The sequence below is a fragment of the Sciurus vulgaris genome, assembly GCF_902686455.1.
Source record: "Sciurus vulgaris genome assembly, chromosome: 18".
NCBI classification, from domain to species: domain Eukaryota; kingdom Metazoa; phylum Chordata; class Mammalia; order Rodentia; family Sciuridae; genus Sciurus; species Sciurus vulgaris.
The window spans coordinates 20449366-20471231 of record NC_136479.1 but is presented as its reverse complement, the minus strand read 5'-3'; the positions used below and the strand labels follow the sequence as shown (position 1 = coordinate 20471231).

At 49.4% G+C, this 21866-nt stretch overlaps 1 long non-coding RNA gene across 1 annotated transcript; it reads right to left on the bottom strand.

The window, feature by feature from the left end:
* Nucleotides 1-13195: 13195 nt before the first annotated feature.
* Nucleotides 13196-18235, bottom strand: LOC306649752. Its single transcript, XR_013760704.1, has 3 exons — nt 18196-18235; nt 14105-14205; nt 13196-13611 (listed from the first exon to the last, which is right to left on the bottom strand). It is a non-coding gene; the product is annotated as an uncharacterized lncRNA (long non-coding RNA).
* Between the last annotated feature and the right edge of the window lie 3631 nt (nt 18236-21866).

The window sequence follows — 21866 nt, the reverse complement described above, 5'->3', positions numbered from 1 at the left end:
TTTGAATTAAAAGTCATTACATCAAATTATTAATTTTTTAGAATTTTTGTTATTCTACCTTAATTTGTTCATTCTCAGATAGTGTTCTTATGTAGACTGAGGTTTCTGCCCCAGGTCCTTTTCCTTTTCTCTAGAGAGTTTCTTTTAACATTTCCTAGAAGGCAGACCTCTTGCCAACAAATTCCCTAGGTTTTTATTTGTCTGGGGAAATCTATTTGTTCTTCACTTTCAAAGGATAATTTAGTTGGATATAAAAATCTTAGGTTTGTGGGGTTTCTTTCAACACTTTCAATGATTCACTCAGGTCTCTCTTGTTTACCTAGACAAGTCTTTCCTCTTTAAGAAAGATGTTTTTTGGTGTGGCTCCCTTACCCCTTCAAGTTGGGTTTGCCTTTGTTTTAGTTTTCTGTAGTTTTAAATATAATATTCCAGGCTGTAGACATTTCAGTACATTTTCCTGCATGGTATTCTTGGAGTTTCCTGGATCTATCGATTGATGTTTGTCATTAATTTGGAAAATTCTCAGCTATTAATATTTCAGCTACTTCTGTTCTTTTCTCATTTTCTTCTCCTTCTGGTATTTTCATGACACATATATAACACTTTATGTAGGTAATGTATGTGATTGACCCATGGATACTTTGACCTGTTTGTTTATTCTTTTTCTCTTTGCATTTCAGTTTAGGAAGTGTCTAATGACATTGCTTCAAGCTCAAATGGATGTATCCATCAAAGAGATTCTTCATTTCTCCTATTTTTTTTTTTCAATTTCTAGCATTTCCTCTGACACTTTCTTAGTTTCTATATATATTTTTTTGTTTGTTTGCACATTCAGCTTCCATTTGACCTTTTCACTGCACATTAATGGGAGTTGTTTTGAAATCCATACCTGGTCATTCCAGAAATCGGTGTCATTAATGAGTCTGGACCTGGTTGTGGTTTCCTCCACAGACTGTGTCTTTCTTGCCTTCAGCAGATTTTGTAATTTTTTTGCTGGAAGCCAGATGTGATGAGCAATAGGAACTGAGTCGATTAGGACTCTCGAGTGAGGTTTTATGTTACTCTGGCTAGGAACTGGGCTGTGAGTGATGTTTGGTATGGCCAGAGTTGCCAGGGGCTTCAGCTTGCTCCTTGTTTACCTTCCCCTTCTCTTTCTGTGTGAGTTTCCAGAAGGACTCCTTCTTAAATAAAGTCTGTCTGTGGCTCTCCCCATCTCCACCTGCTGTCATTATTCTGGAGCCTGTTGACGAGGTGGTCGGGGTTTGGAGAGGGAAGTCCTCTGTGATATTAGGGCTCAGCTTCTCAGTGCCAGAGTCCCAGACCTACGACCTTCAAGATCATTATCTTAGATCATTTTTTCTTGCCTTCCTTGAGACAGGAAGGCGACAGAGGGCCGGCTTTAACCTCATTTCCCTCCAATGGTCAGATAAGGCTCTCGAAGTAGTTTCCTTTGGTGGGAAGGCCTTTGTGATGTAGTTCCTAATCTTTATTTCCCCCTGGGCATGCTTAAAAATGGTCATTTCCTCCCTTTTATTTCCTGAAGTGTGAGGATATTTTTCTTTGATCTTTGAGAATGTGCTGGGCTCCTAGAAGTGAAAGGTCCTGCAAGTTCCTCCTGAGACTCAGATTCCCTGCAGTTTTCGACATCCCCAGCTGGTTCACACTCAGCCTCAGGCGATTTATCAAGATCACCATTCAAGTGCTCCTCCCAGTGACTGGCTCCTGGTGACTTGGCCGTGATACCCTATGTTGTCTGCTTATCCACACTTTGTGCTGACAGTTTGCTGGCCCTCCATTCTCTGATGGGTCTAAGAAAAGTGCCAGGCTTCCCAGGTCCACCTTCCTCTTGTGAGTGGGGCCGTGGCCACGTCCACCCTCCGCGTGGCATGGCGGAACGCTAACTGGAAGCCCTACCTTCCAGCTGTAAGCTTGGTGGTCTGGGTTTGGTTTACACTGGGAGCAGACTGGGATTCTAACACAAGCAGTGATCCTAGGGGAAGGAAGCCGGGGAGGTGAGGAGTTAGCACAGGTTGAATTATGGATCAGGGAATCCCTGTAGTCAACTGGGACTCAACTCTGCCAGGGAACTGTGGGAAACAGCGGAGAATGTGCATCTCAGACTTATTCCACCAAGCTGGGGGAGGCTGGGGCACCTCGACACCCCTGGCTCAGTCATCGATCATGTGCGCAAAGCTGCTGGTGGGCGGTAGTTCTTTGCCCAGACTTTCCAGAAAGATTACAGAGGACCAGGACCAGGAGCAGAGCAGGATCCAGCAGCCAGGAGAAAGTCCTCAGGCAACGAGGCCCCAAGTCAGGCCTGTGTAGGGAAACGGCAAAGCTGGAGGAATCTGGGCGAGGAAGCCACCACAGCGGCTTGCTCTGTCTCTCAAGTGAGGAAGGACATTTTCTGAGTGTCAGTCACTTAGAGAATGAGAGGTGGACAGACCAGAGAGGAGGAGAGGGAGAGAAATAAGTTTCAGGACCTGAAGAAAGAAGTATTTCAAAGCATAAAACCCACCCCCTCATCCTCCGTCCAACAGGATGCTGTACCGCGCGGTATGTTCCCAGATGTCCATCAAGGGGAGAAGTGGCAGACACCGTTAGCTGCTAAAATATGACAGATTCTTTATCATTTTTTCCATGACTTCTGTGACTGTCCCCTAATGAGGATGCAGTGGCAATGATGTGACTTCCAAGGCTATAAAGAAGTTTCCACCTGCACTGCTTCCTCCCCTCCCCCTCCCCCTCCTCCTCCTCCTGCTCCTCCTCCTGCTCCTGCTCCTCCTCCTCCTGCTCCTGCTTCTCCTTCTCCTGCTCCTCCTCCTCCTCCTGCTCCTCCTCCTCTTCTTCTTCTTCTCTCTCCCTGTTAGCATGTGAGACCTCCAGCTACCCTGAGGTCACTGTGCTGGACCACACACATGGGAGGTCACGTAGAATTGCACAGGGAAGCTAGAGGAGGCCCAGCTGCTCGGGATGCCCAGCCCAGGCCCCGAGACGCTTCGGATGCTTCCAGCTCCCAACTCTGGAGTCATCCAGCTGCCACCAAGGGAAATAGAGATGAGTGGGGCCCTTTGAACTCTGACCAAATTGCAGAATCATGAGTAAAATAAATGTTGCTGACAGACACCAAGCGCTGCCCAGACAAGCTGTCTCCACTTACCCCCGCCAGGCTGCGCATTCAGAAGCAAATTAAATGCTGCTGGGCTTGGGGTAGTTTGTCACGCATCTGCAGAATCTGGGTCTGCTGGGACCATCAGCGCTGGCGCTCCTCGGTCTCCTCGCCAACAGACCCGGGGCCTGATGGAGGAAGCCATGTGTCCCACCGAGGCAGCGCATCAGGACTCTGCTCCAGCTTCGCAGCCTCTCTGCTGGGGATGGCTGAGCGACCTCGTTCTGCAGAGGAAACACAAATGGAGGTCTATGGGGAGGGAGTTCTTTGGGGGCAATGTTGGCTTTCCTAACAGGAAGGGTCCTCAGACAATGAAGCATCTCATCACTGAGAGGGAAGGCCCAGACACCTGCAGAGTCCCCACTATGCCCGGCCCCACACCTGTCGACCCAACCGCTTGGGAGGCTGAGGCAGGAGGACGGCGAGTTCAAAGCCAGCCTCAGCAGCTTAGCAAGACCTTGCCTCAAAATAAAATAAAAAATGAAAAAGGCTGGAGACACGGCTCAGTGGTTAAGTGTCCCTGGGTTCAATCCCTGGTGCCAAAAACAATCAAACAAATAAAACCCCTGAAGTGCAGAAGCCCTGACATCTGCAAACACCTGAGCCAACTACAGTAAAATCAAGAATTCTTGTGAGATGGAACCACACCAGTGATGACTGTCCTGTGGCCTCCATGTGACAGGAGAAAGCATGAGCCTGTCTATGCTTCTGTTTACAGAGCTTAACAGAGCAGACCCAGGGGAGTCTTCTGACCCATGGAGCATCTGGGATCCGTCAGCTGGCCTGGTTCACCGGGGATTGCTGGTGAAGATAGAGGGACTTGCCAAGAACCCTGAGTCAGGCTATGTGGACGTAGCCAGGAGACTGTGTCAAAGGGGCTGCAGGTGGTCCCTTTTGCTGCTCTCCTAGGGGCAGAATGACAGTCAGTCATATTTTTATTATGTTAGGTAAGGGAGGTTCAGCAAACAGGCTTTCTCTAAAGGAAACTAATGATGTTGATAATGCTGGTGATGGTGATGGTGATGGTGGTGATGGTGGTGATGGTGGTGATGGTGGTGGTGGTGGTGATGGTGGTGGTAATGGTGATGGTGGTGGTGATGGTGGTGGTGGTGATGATGATGGTGATGGTGGTGGTGGTGGTGATGATGATGGTGGTGATGGTGGTGGTGATGGTGGTGATGGTGGTGGTGGTGATGGTGGTGGTGATGGTGATGGTGGTGATGGTGATGGTGGTGATGGTGATGGTGATGGTGGTGGTGGTGATGGTGGTGATCGTGGTGATCGTGGTGGTGGTGGTGATGGTGGTGATCGTGGTGATCGTGGTGGTGGTGGTGATGGTGGTGATGGTGGTGATGGTGATGTGACAATGATGTGACAAGGGGTGGTGAGACCTGATGTCATACAGCACTGCCCCATGCCTGGTCTCTTGCAGTTCATCTTCATAAAGCCTCCAGGAAGTCAGCGCTATTATCAGCTCCCTTTGCAGATATGAACACAGGGTAGCTTGCTCAAGCTCCCACAGCTGGGGAGTGTCCGGTGAGCAGTGTCTCCTGGAAGCTGAGGACTGTGCGTCCCTTTGGCTTGCTGGAGCATCCCGATGCGCCCTAGGGAGGCACTCTGAGCTTAGTGGTTCTGGCTGAGGAGCAGCCGACGTCTGCCTGCTTACCTCACTGATTTCCAGGAGAGGACCGAGGACACGTGTCTCCTGTCCTGCCTTCCTCGAGGCCACCTCCAGCTTCGCTGGCAGAGTTCCAAAAGAGGAGTCTGTCCATCTCGTCTGAGAATGCCCCCGTGCTGCCCACGGCCGAAGGCGGCCCGGGTTCTCAGCCTCAGCACTGTGGACTCTTCTGTGCACTGCAGGCTCCTTAGCGGGAGCCTTGGCCTCTGCCCACCACATTTCAGTAGCATTCCCTGCTGTTATGACAACCAAAGTCACAAGACATGGCCAATTGTCCCTGGAGAGCAAAACCACGTGATCATAACTGCTGTAGGCCACAGACTTCAGATGCACATACTGTAATTGACCTCAGGTCTCTTGGAAGACTCTCCTTCCGGGCCACGGGTCCCCAGGGGTGGAGATCTCCTGACTTGTCTCAATTCTCATCCCTGGGGTTGGTTTACAGCTCCTAACAATGAGGGGGTCCAGAAATAGTGGTGAAACTAAACAGAAGACTGTGATGGGGGACCAAGCTACAGGAAGCCCGGGGCGTGCTGAGGAGGGACCCTGAATTGGGTTCCATTATGATGGCGGCAGAAGGGAGGTGGGCCCCCTGGGTTGACAGAGCAGCCTGAGCAAGGGTTGGGGTGCACAAGAACATCTCAGGGAGGGCCCAGGGCGGGCAGGGCGAGCCAAGCAGCTCAGGGCCTTATTACAAAAGGTCTTTGTTATAGTTTGGACACGAGGTATCCCTGGAGAAAGCTCTCTGCTCTGCAGGAATGTTCAGAGCGGAAATGATTAGATGAGGAGATCTGTGACCTAATCAGCAGATTAAACCCTTGAATGGATTAATAATTTGTGCTGGGGTAACTGTAGGCAGGGGTGTGGCTGGAGGAAGTAGGTCACTGGGGGCAAGCCCTTAGGGAATAGGCATTTTGTCCCTGGCTTCTTATGCCCTCTCTGTTTCCCGGCTCCCACGAATGGACAGCTGGTCTGCACCAGCCTCTTCCGCCATGATGTTCTGCCTCTGGCCCGGAACAATGTGGCCCACCACGGGCCGAGCCGCTCAAACCATGACCCCCCCAAACGAACCTTTCCTCCTCTAACTTGTTCTTGCCAGGTATTTTAGTCACCGTGATGCAAAGTTGACTGACACAGTCTCCAATATAGCCTTTGGAAGATGTGAAGTCTTTGAAGGATTTCAAGCCAAGAGTGGAAGGGTTTGACTTGGACTGTAGAACAATTCCTCTGGTCACGGAGGGTGCGGTTGGTAAACCATAGGGGGATAGCTGTTGACCAACCGCAGGTGTCGCAGTAATCTAAAGGAGAACTGAGGCCCCGGGGAAGGAGGAGCAGGAGACGGAAGGATTCTAGGCATAGCCGGGGATGGTGGCGCATGCCTGTCATCCCAGAGACGCAGGAGGATCACAAGTTCAAGGCCAACCTGGACGACTTAGTGAGAGCCTGTCTCAAAATAAAATAAGAGACGCTGGTGGTGTAGCTCTGTGGCAGAGCCCTTGCTGGCATGCACAAGGCCTGGGTCCGATCCCCAGTGCCACATTATAAAAAGGAAAAGAGTAGCATCCTCCTGTGTACTTGTAGATAAATGATAATTCTTTCCAAAAATGTAAAGGCAAATGTGACATTTCTGGGCTGATTTAAGCGATGAATAAAACGAGTCTCCTCTCCTCTGGCTCTGTGACGCTGTGCTGCTCCCCAGGCTGGCCTTCCCTCAGCCTGCAGGTCCCAGGATGGGTGCTCTGCATATTGTCATTCTAAGCGCCTGTTTTCTCTGTTAAACAGTGAGCTCTTTGAGGTCAGTGACTTTGTCTTCATTTATTCCTTGAGCCAATATTTACTGAGCACCTACTAAGTGCTGAGCTAGACACAGAGAGAGCTGGGAGCCCTTGTCTTCCATCCTCAGCATCTACAGAGGGTCTGGCGCACATAAGAATTTATAAATGTTTAGGGAATGAATGAACGAATGGACACTGAGATCACTGAGGTGGCTGAGATCAGAGACATCCAGTGAGTCACCTGTGACTGCCCAGCAGGAAGTGACAGAGGAGGAGCCGAAGCCCCAGATCAGGAGGAAACATTTACTATTGCATGTCACTGAGAGCTTGTGGGCAGTGGGCACCTGATACACCCCTCAATTAGAAAGTGTGAGCCAAACAGAGAAGTATTTTAAAAAAATGAACATTTTCTGAAATCTCACGGGTCCCCACTGGGGCAGTTTTAATGACTATCTCTCTATATGTCACGCTCCCATGCACATGCACACACCACGCACTTAAAGAGACTCACCCTGTGCAAGTTAAGTGCTCAGTGTTGAGTAACATCCCAACGCTGCTCATCCTTCCCTGTCCACTGATACAGACCAGCAATCCTCGAGCCCAGGGGACACATTGAGTCCACCGCTTGTTTTTGCACAGCCCACAAGAAAAACTTGTTTTTGTTTTTTTAAGTGGTTCTAAAAAACAATTATAAATAAAGTTTTATTGGAACACAACCATGCTCATTCATTCTCAAATCTTCTGTGGCTTTCCTAGCACTACACAGCAGGGCTGAGTGGCTGCTGTGGAGACCATGTTACCCACAAAACTTAACTGCTGCATTCTCCAGTCCTTAGAGACTAGCTTTCCGAACCCCTGATATGGATGACCACCAACCATCTTCTGGCAGCATACAATTTCTCTGTGCAGACTGTATCTGGAATGTTCCCCAAAGATCCATGTGTGGAAGGTCTAATCTGCAGCATGGTGTTATTGGAAAGCAATGGAGCCTTTAAGAGGCGGAGCCTAGCGGGAGGCTATAGGCCACTGGGGGCGTGGCTTCCAGGGAGATTGGAGACCTCAGTCTATCCTTTGTTCTTCTTTCCCTTTCCAGCCATGCGTGCTCTGCCACCTGCTTCTGCCATGCTGTGTTGCCACAGGTCCAAAGCAATGGGGCCATCAGTGAAGGGCCGGGACTTTTGTCTTCATAAGTCGGATGTCTGTGACACCCACAGGAAGCTCACTGACTCAGGTATTTAACCAACCTCTTACCGACAGAGAACTCGGTCGTTTCTCGTGTTCCCTATTCTGCAGAATGCTCACTGGGCGCTGGTTCATCTTCTCAGATGACGTGAAGGAATGTGGTCGCTGAATCGAGGGACACGACATTGAGACTGCTAACACCTTAGCCTCTTCCTTCCCCTTGCCCTGCCATCTGTCCCTCAAAGCCCACGTGCTTTCTGGTGAGAGCTGCTTTGTTGCAAATTTACTGTAGTAATTGCAATGGTTGTCAAAACATGTGAGTCTGCAAAAAAGAGGATACAGGGCCTGAAGGAACTGCTAACGGAGAACTTAAGTTTTTTTGGGGGAGGATTGAACCCAGGGTGCTTAACCTCTGAGCCCCAGCCCCAGCTCCCCTTTTTAAAAAAATATATATATTTTAGTTAGAGACAGGGTCTTGCTTAGGGCCTCGCTAAGTTGCTGAGGCTGGCTTTGAACTGGCGATCCTCCTGCCTTAGTCTCTGGACCTGCTGGGATGACAGGTGTGGGCCACTGTGCCCAGCAGAACCTAAAATTCCATTCTGCTCTCTTCGATGTTCAAAATGCTGATCAGGCGTGAGGCAAGCAGGCCACAGGAGAGGCGATGCCTGGATTTCACTGGGTGAAATTCCACCGCGGGCGAAACTTGTCTGGAGCCATAGGCAGGAGGTTGGTGGCGGCCTGGGCTGTGGGCGGGCTGACTGCAGAGGAGGGAGAGAAGTTTCTCCGGAAATGTTCTCTATCTTGATTCGGGTCGTGGTTACAGCACACGTGTGTTCGTCAAAAATAAATACATAAAAATAATTGCCCCCCAGGAAGCTCGGGGTGTTCTACACCGCAAGAGGGCTTTGCATCGCTCGGGCGGACGCCTCGGGTCCAAACTCACCACATGGGAGGCTTGAGATGTGTGCAGGGTGCTGGATGCAAATTTTACACCAAAAAAGGAAAGACGGTGCACAAACATTAAAGTCCGGTTGATGGTAGACAGGCTGAAACATTAGGAAGAAGTGTCTGCGTCCTTGACTGACGTTTTGAAGGGTGTTAAAGAACATGCTAGATCGTCGGATGGAGAAAGGATTGGAAAGATCGGTAGATGGCGTGATAAAGCTAATAGAAGACGTTCCTGTGTGTCAAGACGATTCACCAAGAAAAGAAGTCTTTTTTTAAAAAAATTTATTTGTCCTTTTTAGTAATTCATGACAGTAGAATGTATTTTGACACATCATACATACATGGAATGTAACTTCCCATTCTTGTGGTTGTGCATGATGTGGATTTTCACTGGCTTGTATTCATCTATGAACACGGGAAAGTGTGTCTGATTCATTCACTGACTTTCCCATTCCCATCCCCCACTCCACCTTTCCCCCTGTCCAATCCAGTGAGCCTCCACTCCTCCCTTCCCCTGCACCCCCACCTATTGTGAGTCAGCATCCACATATTAGAGAGAACACTGAACCTTTGGTTCTTTGGACCTGACTTATTTCATTTAGCATGACAGTCTCCAGTTCCATTCATTTACCTGCAAATGCCATTGTTTCATTCTTTTTCACTGCTGAGTAGTATTCCATTGTGTATATATGTACCACAGTTTAAAAGAAGTCTTTTTGATAAATGGTGCAGGGCTCTCCATATTCAGAAGAATAAAATTGGATCCTTGCCTCATTCATTCTGAATATCGGGGACTTAAATGTAAGAACTGAAGTATTAAAACTCTTAGGAAAAATACAAATATAGATCTCCCTGATCTTGGGTTAGGCAAGGGTGTCTTAACACACCCTTTACTTTTGATACAAAAGTAAAAGCTACAAAAGAAAATATAGATAAACCAGAAGCTGTCGAGTTTAAAGGCTTTTGTGTCTTACAGGACTCTGCTGTGGTGGTGTGTGATTTTTCCTCAAGGTTCATGTGTTGGAGGCTGGACTCACTGTGTCGTGGTGCTAAGTAGTACCTTTATTTTGTTTTATTGTCAAGGATTGAATCCAGGGGCACTTAACCACTGAGCTATATCCCCAGCCCTTTTTATACTTTATTTTGAGACAGAGTCTAAGTGGCTTAGGACCTTGCTATGTTGCTGAGTTTGGCCTCCAACTTGTGATCCTCCTGCTTCAGCCTCCTGAGTTACTGGAATTATGGGCATGTGTCTCCATGCCTGGTCAGTGGTGGAACTTTCAAAAGACAGGGTCTCATGGAAGGTTCATAGGTCATGGGGGCATGCCCTTTTAAAGAACTAAGGCAGTTCTTCTGGGGCCCTGAGTTAGTTCTTCCCAGAGTGAGTTGTTATATAAGAGTTCCTCCTCACCCTGACTTCCTGTCCCACCTCATGGTCACTTCCTACCATGATATCATCTACCATGAGATTTGAGGAGAAGCTGGCACATGCCCTTGAATGTCCAGAACAATGAGCTCAATACGCTTCTTTTCTTTGTAAGTTACCCAACCTCAGGTATTTTGTGGTAGTAACAGAAAATGGACAGATACAGATATCCATCAAAGTGAAAAGAAAATCCACAGAATGGGAGAAACTTTTTTTTTTTTTATAAATCACATATGGAATAAAGGACTTATATCTAGAATACATAAACTGCTATCATTCAATAATAACAAATTCAAATAATAACAAATGCAAATCACTGATTTTAAAATGGGCAAAGAACTTGAATAGACAGTTCTCCAGAGAAGATATAAATGTGGCCCAAAAAAAAAAAAAAAAAGTGAAAAATGCTTAACATAATCAGGAAAATGCAAAGAAAAGCTGACAGGGCACATCCCTACAATGACTAAAAACAACAACAACAACAAAAAGATAGGTACTAACAAGTGCTGGTGAGGATGTGGAGAAGTGACCCCTGGGTCTGAAAGAGTCCAGCAAGTCCTCTAGTGGTGAAGCCTGCTGTTGTCAAGTCCCAGCAGTTCCACTCCTAGGTCTCTAACCAGGAGAATGGAAAACATACGCCCACACAAACACCTGAATACAAACGTCCAGCAGCTTAACAGTGGACAAAGGAGGAAAGAACCCAGATGTTCGTCAGCAGTAAATAAAAGTGATATATCCACAGCAGGGATAGTAGTTGATGATAAAAAGACAGTGTCTTTTTATTCTGGGTGAATGAAGCAGGGAAAAGGGTCACAAGTTGTATGATTTTATTTTTGTCAAATGTCCAGAACCGGCAAATCTATAGGAACAGTGAGTAAGTTTGTGGTTGCCTGGGCCTGGGAGAGTAGGAGACCAAGGCCCAGAGGTCCCGGCTTCTTCTTGGGCTATGAAGATGTTCTAAAATTGGTGGTGGCAATGTGAACACACTAAGGCCATTCTGCTGTACAATTTTAAAGGGTGACTTATATGGTTTATGAATTACATATCAATCAAAGTGTTTAAAAGTGCTAATTTGGATATGCCACCAAGAGCATGATCCATAAAAGAAAAAAAAATGATAAATGGGACTTTACCAAAATTAAACTCTTCTGGATCTTCAAATGACACTATTAAGGAGATAAAAAGTAAGCCACAGGTGGTGAAGAGATACCTGCAAACCACATGTCTAGTAAGGGAATTGTTCCAGAATACGTAAACGACTTTCAAAGATCTCAGTAGAAGAGCCGGGTGTGGTGGCCCACGCCTGTGATCCCTGCCATTCTGGAGGCTGAGGCAGGAGGATTGCAAGTTCAAGGCCAGCCTCAGCAACTTAGTGAGAGTCTATCTCTAAAATCAATCAATCAATCCATCAATAAACAAAAAGGGCCGGGGATGTGGCTCAGTGATTAAGGGCCCCTAGTTCAATTCTTGGTACACAGAATATCCATCTTTATTTCTCTGACCCTACCGAATCTGCCAACAAGAAGCTTGTGTGTCTAGACCACGAGGCCACAGTGGAGAGTTTAAAACATCCTCTCGAAAGAAGCAGCAGTCTCAGGGGTAGAGGACACTGACCTCCAGCCAGAAAGACCGAACCTCCAATAGCGGCATCTCTTGGTGGCATCAAGAGGCCACCTGGAGTGACCTGCAACATCTAGGTTTGTGTGCAAACATGCTGGGATGTTCACACAGTGAGTTCCTCGGGACGTGGCCGTCACTGAATGCCATTAACTGTATTTAGCAGGTGGCCTTGGGAGAGCGTGACCATCACATGCAAGGAAAGATACTGAATTGGTCTGGGTTTTATAGAGGGACCATTCGGCAGGGCTGAGGGGTGCACAGCTGTAATCCCAGCGACTCAGGAGGCTGAGGCGGGAGGATGGCGAGCTCAAAGCCAGCCTCGGCAAAAGTGAGGCACTAAGTAACTTAGTGAGACTTTGTCTCCAAATAAAAACCAAAAAGGGCTCAGTGGTTAAGTGCCCCTGGGCTCCATCCTGGGTACCAAAACAAACAAACAAATTTTAAAAATCCCTTAAAACTCAGTGAACAGAAAACAAAAAACTCACTTTTCAAAGTGGGTGAAACTTGTAAGTACAGACATCTAAACATCGACACACAGCAAATACACACACGAGGAGATGCTCAATATCATGACCCACTAAGGAAATTAAAAACACAATAAGATATCATCGCACGAATATTAGGATGGCTGGGAAATTTTAAAATAGGAGCGCGCGGAATTCTCACACATCGCTGATGGGGATGCGAAATGAGAAGGTCGTTTGGAAAAGTTTCTTGTGTTGTAAAATAGGAGCCACTTTCCTACCCCTAGGTATTTACCCGAGAGGAATGAAAACTTATGTCCATACAAAAACCCTGTCTGCAAACGTGCATGGCGACTTTATCCATGATTGCCAAGAAATGGAAACAATTCCGATGTCCCTTAGCTAGCAAGGGGACAAAGAAACAACCGGCACACACCAGAGCGAGAGACTCAGTGTTGCTAGGATCTTGTGGTGCGAGACACCATGCGCGCACGGACCTCAAATGCTTCTTGCATTATGCATCACCAAAGAAGCCAGCCTCACGTGCCACATACCATCTGGTTCTATTTATATGACAAAGTATAGGGACAGAAAATAGACCAGCAGCCGAGGGGTCAGGGGTGGGGAGAAGGGTCAGCAGCGCAGGGCATGGGAGAACTTTCTGGACTGAGTCTTATAGTGGCAACTACTCAATTTTTTCCCTCAAAACCCATAGAATGGTACATTAAAAAGGATAAATCTGCCTATAAATCCTACTTTAATCTAAAAAAAATGCCTCCGAATAGCAGAATCTAGATGTCGGGAACATAGGTCCTCACTGGACGATTGGTGTGTCCACACACGTTCAGGCTCAGATGTTGGTGGGAAAACATCAGAAAGGTGTTGGGTAACTGACAGAAATAGACGCGTGGATGACCAGACGGGACAGCGAGCCGGTTCACCCTCCAGTCTTACCGGTGCCTGCGCCGCGCCAGCTCCTCGAGTCTCCAGTTGGGGTCCAGTGGGTGGACTTCATGCGCTGTGGGGGGGCCACGGCCCTTACTCTGACAAACACCGCGCTGGGCCTCCGGCTCGGCTCGGCTCCTTGGATGGACTAAGCTGGGCGGAGGACACGCTCCAGGCCCAGGGATGGTGGGAGGTCCTGTGGGGAGCTGGGCCCCAGGCCTGGCTCCTTCCTGTCATTTGCAGGGGACCTTAGAGGGAAAAGGCTGCCTGCGTTCCTGGGAGAGGAGCTCCCTGCTCACGTCGGCCTGGGCGGAGTGCAGAGGCCACCGACGTCCTGGGAGCCACCAGCGGGGACCGGCCGGGTCAGACCTGGGTTTCCACTCTACTCCCTGGGCGGGCAGAGGCTTCCCGACAGGGACAGAGGGTCACTTTCCCACCAGCCTTCTCTCAGGGGACACGTGCTTAATTTATTGCTTTGACAGAATCAATCCCCAGATCTGCCATACCATTGGAAGGGCGGGTGATTTCGACTTCTGAACAGGGACGTGAACGAGGCCGGGTCTGCTGCTTGGAAGGCTCGCGCTGGGTCCAGGTCTGCCTCGGCTTTGTTACTGGGGTTGGGGTGCTGGGGATGGAACCCAGGGCTCCCACGTGCCAGGCCAGTGTTCTGCCCCCGACTTACAGCTTCAGCCCTTCCTGTTTTAAAAGGTGGTCTTCCTGGCCAAGGTAAACCTGCCTTCCTCACCTGCCTCGTCCCGACCTCTGCGCCCTCCCGCCTGCTCTGCAGACTCACTGCTCTGAGGAGGAGCCCTGTCTTCCCTACAGCCCTTTCTCCCTCCCCACACCCCTGGCGAACTCCTATGCATCCTTCAGTGCCCTGCTCGGAGGGCGCCTCACCTGTGGGATCTCCCGGGACTCCTCCTTGGGACAGCTGCAGTCATCCTCTTTTCCGCATTTACACCAACCTGCACTTGAAGCTCCGTAGTTGGTCTGGGTTTCTCTCTAAATGCACGAAATGCCATAGGAATTTGTTATTCCAGATAAAATTAAGTCTGATGCCAAGCCTGGAGCCTCAGGGTATAATAAATCACTCTCAGTGTCTGGCTGGACGCACCGGGGCCACTGGGGTGAAGCAGGGGGGACGGGGTGTCGTATTCAGTGAGGCCCTCGGGGGTCCCTCTGGCCACTGATCTGCCAAGGACGCCACCGCTGGTATTCTTTGCAGTTTGGGGACTGCTCCCCCACGCCAGACCCTGCGAGGTTTTCTTTTCCCCCTGTCCCTTCCTGCTGGGAGGCTTCACTAGAAACACGACTTTGGCCGGGCTTGGCGAGGGGAGGGGGCCAGGGATGCTGAGGCCAGATGATTTCTGCCAACACCCTTTTTCTTGTGGATTAGCGCTGACCTCACCACATTTGGGGCCTTCTTTCCTCGCCCAACCTTCTTCTGAACTATTAGTCTTTTGAGGTCAAGGACGACTCATTGATCTTGGTCTCCAAAAACCCAAGACTGGGCTTTCTAACTGCGGGACAAGGACGAGTTTCGGAACCCTGTCTGAATGTCAGTTTCCTTGCCGTTCGATTGGTAGAACAATCACGCTGCTCCTGTGATGTCGTAGGGGTGAGCCCAGCGAGCGGACCAGTGTTGACAGCACAATTCATGTTCGTTTCTGCTATTGCTCTTTATTTCTGTGACTGTGACTTGCAGGGACGTTTCGATCCCACAAAGTGGTCATTCCCTCTCTCTCTTTTCCAGTCTAGAGGCTAAAAATGCAGGGTGCTCACCTTCCCAGCCTCCCTTGGAGCGGGGGCACTAGCATGTGATCCAGTCTCCAGCCAATGGGACTCGAATGAGATTGTCAGAGGCTTCTGGGGAAAATTTTCGTTGAACATTGTTATGGAGGAAGGAAAAGCTTGGAGCTGCAGCATCCATTTTGTGACCACGAGGGCAGAACTAAAGGTAAAAGCGAACATATTGAAGGCATCAAGCAGAGATCCTTGTGACACTGAATTCTGCCCCAACCCTGGAACTTCCTTAGAACACTTGTTTAAAATGATCTGAAATGTTTTTATTATGGAGGGCAAAAGTATTCTGTTGAGCACGTTATTACAGAAATGTACACTCAGAAACAGCTAGAAGGAAGTGGCAGCACCAGGAGGGAAATCTTGGACTCCCGAGGCCCAGGTGCGTGGGTCACTGAGTGCCCTGCCCCAGCCCCTCTCTCCAATTCAGGTTCAAGGCAGCACGGAGCTGGCTGCCAAGGACTTGAGGATGGCTGACACTTCTTGGTCGCTGTGTGCTGCTGGGATTCCTGGGAAGCTGTGCAGCTTCTTCGTGGAAAAGAGGGAGAAAGCATGGCCCAAGAGAGAGTGGGGCTGGGGACGCGGCTCAGTGGCAGGGCACTTGCCTAGCAGGCTGGAGGCCCCGGGCACCAGGACCCCTGCTTCAGAAGAAGAAAGGAAGAGGAAGGAAGGAGACAGAGACAGACACCCTGAGTGGCTGAGCTCCTCCGCGGCGGTTCCGCCCAGTTTCACCTCCCGGCCTGTTGGCTCGGCCGGGCGGCCTGGAAGCTCCACGGCTGCTCTAGGCCCACAGGGAAGCCACGGCTGGCGTGCAGCCTTGCTCCCTCAGCGTTTCTGCCTTGTTCCTTTGTGTCGGAGGCCCTGTCTCCTGTGCGGCTGGGGAAGGGGCGGATGAGCTCTGCTTCTTTCTCTGGTTTCTGGTTAATTCTGTGGCTAGAAAGCACTTCATGGGAAAGACACCTGCACAGCATATTTTCACCACAGTGACTGCCGGTCCCCTGTGACGCAGGGTGTTCCAGGAACAGCCAGGTGCTCCTTGCACAGGTGGACGCGGGGCCGTGCTGGAGCTTAGTCCTCCGGGTGGCGATGCTGGAGTGGGGGACCTTGAGGAGGTGGAGCTGGTGGACACTGATAGAGATCTGTGGGGCCCTGGTTGATTTCCACTAGAGCAGGTTATAAAAGAGCGAGGGCCTGGGAGGGTAGCTCAGTGGTAGAGCCTTTGCCTACGCCAAAAACCAAAACAAGACCCTGACCCCTGAGTCCCTCTAGCTTCTCCTTCTCGCACACCCTTCTGCCGTGATGCCACCTGCCATATTTTGATGCAACCAAGAGGGCCCTCACCAGAGGCTGAACAGATGGAGCTGCTCAGTCTTGGACTTGCAGCCTCCAAAATTGAAACCAACCTCTTTTCTTTAGAAAGTCCTCAGTCTCAGGTATTTTGTTATAGCAACAGAAAACAGACTAAGACAAATAGTGTCATGCTATATTTAGAGGATCTGATGGGTCTCCTGGAATATCATTTCTCTGTCCCCAAATTCTCTGTGCCTGTGTCTCTCTTCCTTTATGTCATCCCACTTCTGTCTGATGTGACCACAGTTCACCTCCCACACTGATGTGATGTGTGCCTTCCTGTCTGCTCTCCTCCTGGACCACTCAACTCCAGCTGTGCTTTCTGTAGTCAGTGATGATGGCCTCACCAGATTCGTTCTCAGATTCTCATCTGAACTCCTTCCCTCAATACCCATTCATTTTTCAAGAAATAGTCTCTTCTGCTAATTCACACCGTGAGGCATGGACTCCCCTGGTCACTCCTGACCTCTCTGATGGACTTTTCCTCCACTTCTAGATCCGCCACATCCTGTCTTTTTCCTCTAGCATTCTCCCTCTTGTTCTGCTCATTTGTAGACGTACATTTCCCTCCCTGGATACACAGCCGCTATCAGAACTACAGTGATGCACAAGGAGATGGAGTCAGAGAATGTGCCACCCCCGCCCCCTCCACCCGTCCCAGCTCCTCTTCCCAGAAGGAACCTCTGCGTGCTTGGAGGTACCCTCTCCCAGACCCTGCTCGTGCAGGGGTGTGGTCTTTATCGCAGCCTGTGCTGGTTCCCAATCTCTAGCTCCAGTTCTGTGCTTTCTTTCCGCAGTCTAGTGTTCCCTGATCTGCGCCTCATGGGTGTTTTCCCTTGATATCTCTCCAGCCCCCCAACCTCAAAAATGCCTCAGACCAGAGCCACTGTCTCATCCCAGCCTTGCTTTCCTTGTACTCGGCTTCAGTGTGGTGTCACCATCCCGTTGAGCAAGCTAGCGACCATGTTGTCATCTCTGACTTCCTTCCCTTTCTCTTCCCCATTCTCGCTCATGGAAGGCAGTCATGGTCTGTCATGACCTGTCCACTCTTCTTCTTCTGTATTCATTTTCACGCTGGCCTTGTTTCCCCACCCTGCTGCCTTGTCCTGGCCTGGTCCCTCACCATCTCTTACCTGCACTCGAGTGAAGTCCTCCCATCTGGTTTCCCTGCTTTCCATTGTTTATGGCAGCCTCTGTATGTATCTTACACGGGCACCATGACTTCGACATAATGACTTGGGGGATGTTTGTTAGAGCAGCATTACCTAGCCTATTCTGACTAATACCCAATACATTGCAATAAACTCTTTTGGCTAAAATTATCCGTAGTCAGTTTCTTATACTTAAAACAGCTAACCAGTGAACTCTATCAGCACTTAGTGGTTTCCCCCTTGATCACACTCATTGTTTCTCTCCTTCCCTTGCACTTGATTCAGGCTGCAGAGGTGCCTGGGTATCTAGAGAGTGAGTCATGGTGGACTGAAGACAGCGAGAGTGATCTCAATCCCTTTAACAGATTCTCACTCTGTTAGGAATCTCCAGAGAGACAGAGCCAATAGGGTATGTATGGATGCATGGAGATACAGGCGAGGGGATTGATTGGGGGAACTGGCTCACATGATCATGGAGGCCGAGAAGACCCCGGGAGATCTCCACAGGCTGGAGACCCCAGGAGGCTGGTAGCATGACTCAGTCCAAGTATGAACCAAGGACTCTGAAGGTATAATTCACAATCCAAGAACAAAGACTTGAGAAACCAGGGGCTGCTGGTATAAGTTCTGTGGCTGGAGAGAGCCAGGAGTTTTGATTTTTAGGTCAGAAGGAGGAGTGTACCCCACCTCCAGGAGAGTCTTTTCTGGTTTTGTTCTCTTCTGACCCACACTAAGAGCAGATCCTCCCCGGAAGCCCGCTCAGACTCCTCACCTCTCTCCTCCAGAAACAGGTCCACAGATGCACTATAAAGACAATGCTTTGGGCTGGGGAGATAGCTCAGTTGGTAGAGAACTTGCCTTGCAAGCACAAGGCCCTGGGTTCGATCCCCGGCACTGCAAAAAAAAAAAAAAAAAGTTAATGCTTTACCAGGCTTCCAGCTACTCCTTAGTCTAGTCGACTCGATACCTGAAATTCACCCTCACACTTTACCAGATTGCCTTGCAGCAAGGGCTGTTGACAGGATTCAATTCCGGCCAAGAAGACATCAGAGGGAAATCTGGGGAACGGCCCCCGAGGAGCAAGACCTTCTCCCCTACTTGCCTAGTCCCATCGGGTTCATGTGGCTTCACAAGTTCAACACCAGTAAATCCACCTCCTCACCCTCACTCACGCTGGGGCCAGGCAGGTGCCTGGGAGCCAAGCACAGCCACCTCCTTCACAGTAGCTGGCCTGCACAGATGGCCCCAGGAGAGCTGCCAGCCGGGACTCCCGCTCCTGGCGGCGTCCTCGCACTGGGAACCTGTCCTGATCCTCTGAACGACTGAGACTCGTAGGAAGCAAAGTACACGTTGCTGTTCCAGTCTGGACCGAAGCCTGCTAGGATCCGATTTTATATTCTCAGGGACCCTCGGCCACCGGCACGCCCTGCGTTGACCGCGCTGTGAGGAACTCAAGCTAGCCACACGGAGAGGCCTCGTGAAGAACCGAGAGTCTCCGCCAGTACAGGGATCCGAGGCTCCAAATTCAGGATGTAATTTGAGCCGTCCTTATCAGGGACCACCCCCTGTGTTCCCTTGAGCTGGTGAGTCGGGGTGAAAAAATAACTAACTGCAGGTCACTTCCTCTGGTCAAGTTCAAGAGCCTGTCTCCCTTGTGGATGAGGGCCACTCTCCTGCAGCCGCGCTTGGTTTATACTGTCCTCAGCCGCGATCAGCTTTCCTCCTCAACAAACAGAGACTCACCTTGAAGGCCACTCCTATAAAACGGTCTGGGGCACGTCCACTCTGAATCCTGGCGATTGTGACCCTTCTGGGGATCGTGGGTGTTATTACCCACCACGTACTACATTGCCTTTCTTATTGTAAAAGCTCACCGATTTTGTTTGGGTGAACATCTCCTTTTTAAAAAAATTTTTTTAGTGGAACTGTCAATCAAGCTGTCCATTTACTTGCCTTGGGGTGGGACCTGAAGCCTGACTGGACCAATCGGCTGCTTTCTCTCTCTCCCCCCAAGCAAATCCTAAGAAGATGGAACAGAGGACTGGAATGGATGACTGGTCTGCGCAGACCTCCCTCTGCTGCTGCTGGCAGGTCCCCCAGGCTTCTGCGATCCGTGGTCTTGTCCTGCGAGTCCCTGAGGCGCTCTGGAATGGATAAGGGCTGCTCACCAAGCACCCAGGTCGTTCCTGTGCATTTCCCAGACCCTGGTGGTCAGTGTAGACCATGTGACCAGTTCTCACCAACCATGTTGGCGTAAAAAAACAACACATGTAACTTTCAGGCTGCGGCGGTAAAAAACACCCGTGCAAACCTGCCGTTTTCCTGGCCCCTGCTGTGGCCGCAGACTGTGTGTCTGCGGTGGCATGACTGCAAGGCGGTGGGACCTCCGTGAGTCCGAATCAGAGCCTCCTCGCTGTAGTTTGGATCTGGAATATTCCCCAAAGGTCTGTGTGTTACAGGCCTGTCTCCAGCTGGGTGCTCTCAGGAGGTGAGGGGAACTTTCAGCTGTGAGCCTCATGGGGGGGTCATTAGGTCATTAGGGGTGTGCCCTTGAGGGCAGCGGTGGGACCCCACTCTCTTCCTCTTCCTCTCTTTTGCAGTCTGGACATCACTTTCATGGTTTGCTTCACTGTAGGCTTCTGCCATGATGTGCTGCCTCACCATAGGCCCAAAAGCAATGGGGTCCAGCAATCATAGGTGAACATCCAAAAATCAACTTTATAGGTTGCTTATCTCAGGTATTTGCTACAGTAATGGTAAGCTGACCCACTTGGGATGTGTACCATGACTTAGTTATAATGATTTAGGGGATGTTTGTTAGGGCAGCATTACCTAGCCTATCCTGACTAATAGATACCCAAGAAACTCTTCTGGCTAAACTATCTGAAGTCAATTTCTTGTACCTAAAATAGCTTAACTAATAAACTCTACCAGCACTTAGCAGTTTCCTTCTTGATCACACTTACTAATGTGCATTTATCTCATTTTTCCTTATCAGCTGAAAGGGACTTGAACCACAGGAACTATTAAAATTCATTCTCACGGGGCTGTGGATGTTGCTCAGTGGTAGAGCATCCGCCTAGCATGTGGGAGGCCCTGTGTTCATTCCCACGTATCGTAATTAAGTTCTTCTTTGCATCTAACCACACGGCTGTGGTTACTAGGCTCTTGATAAATATTTATTGTGATGAATACAAAAACTGAATGAAAATGAAAAGTTTGGTGTGTCAAGTAGATACTTTCTTTTCAACTGTGGTTTCTTGGTCTCTTTTCAAGTGAGTTTTAATTAAATGAGATTTAAAAACATGATTGTATTTCTACTTTTGTTATGATAAATGGTATGCGTAATAAATATTTTTAATTGTTTTATAATTTCAATGATTTTGTAAGAGATCACACCTCTACTATTATGAGTGGTGTGTGACATATATATGTGTGTGTGTGATATGTGGAAATCAGAAGCAGAAAACCCGTCTGGTGATGATGGACACCAGTCCAAGAGCTCGGCAAGGCCAGACTCGGGGTCTTGGTGAGCTTGCCCCAATGCAGCCTTCCGTCCGCTCTCTTTAGGTCGGTTAGGAAATCACTGATACCTTGTGTCTTATCTGCAGATTTCTTCTCTGGTGACTTCACTATCCTTTTAGCTAAAGTCGAGGTCTGAGAGGCCAAAGCAGGCTTAATGAGTTCTCCCTACTACAATGTGTGCACTTGCCTGGTATTTAGCTTTCTTTCTTTATTTATTTTTGGCCACTTTCCCAAAGAGACCTGCCATGGATTTGTTTGGTCCATGCGGCATCAAAAGCAGGCTGCACCCTGCAGTCCAGTCGCTTCAGAGGCTGAGGCAGGAGGCAGGAATATCACTGGAGCCCAGAAGTTGAGGGCTGGCCTGGGCAACATAGTGAGACCCCACTTAATAATAATAACAAAAAGTTGGCGATCATGAGGAGAAATCAGGGCTGCTGCTAGCCCGACAGAAGGAAGGAGGTGGAAAGATTACCAGGAGCTGACCCCAGAATTAAAAAGTCAGGTAATTGGGTATTCCCAGTGCCCTGTGCTACAGTTTGGATCTGGAATGTCCCTCAAAGACCCAAGCATTAAAGACTTGTCCCTCAGAGTGGTGCTACTGGGGGGATGGTGGGAACTTTAAGAGGTGGCCCTCCTGGAAGATCTTCTGGTCACTGCGATCATGACCCTGGAGATGATAAGCAGGCCCGTTTCTTCCTCTTTTTCTTTTGCTGCCTGTGAAAGAGGTGAACAGCCATGTGCTCTCTCTCACCAGGATGGGCTGCACCCCTACCTCCACCAGCAGAGGCATAAAAGCAGTAAGTCCGTCCAGTCACAGACTTCAAAACTGTGAG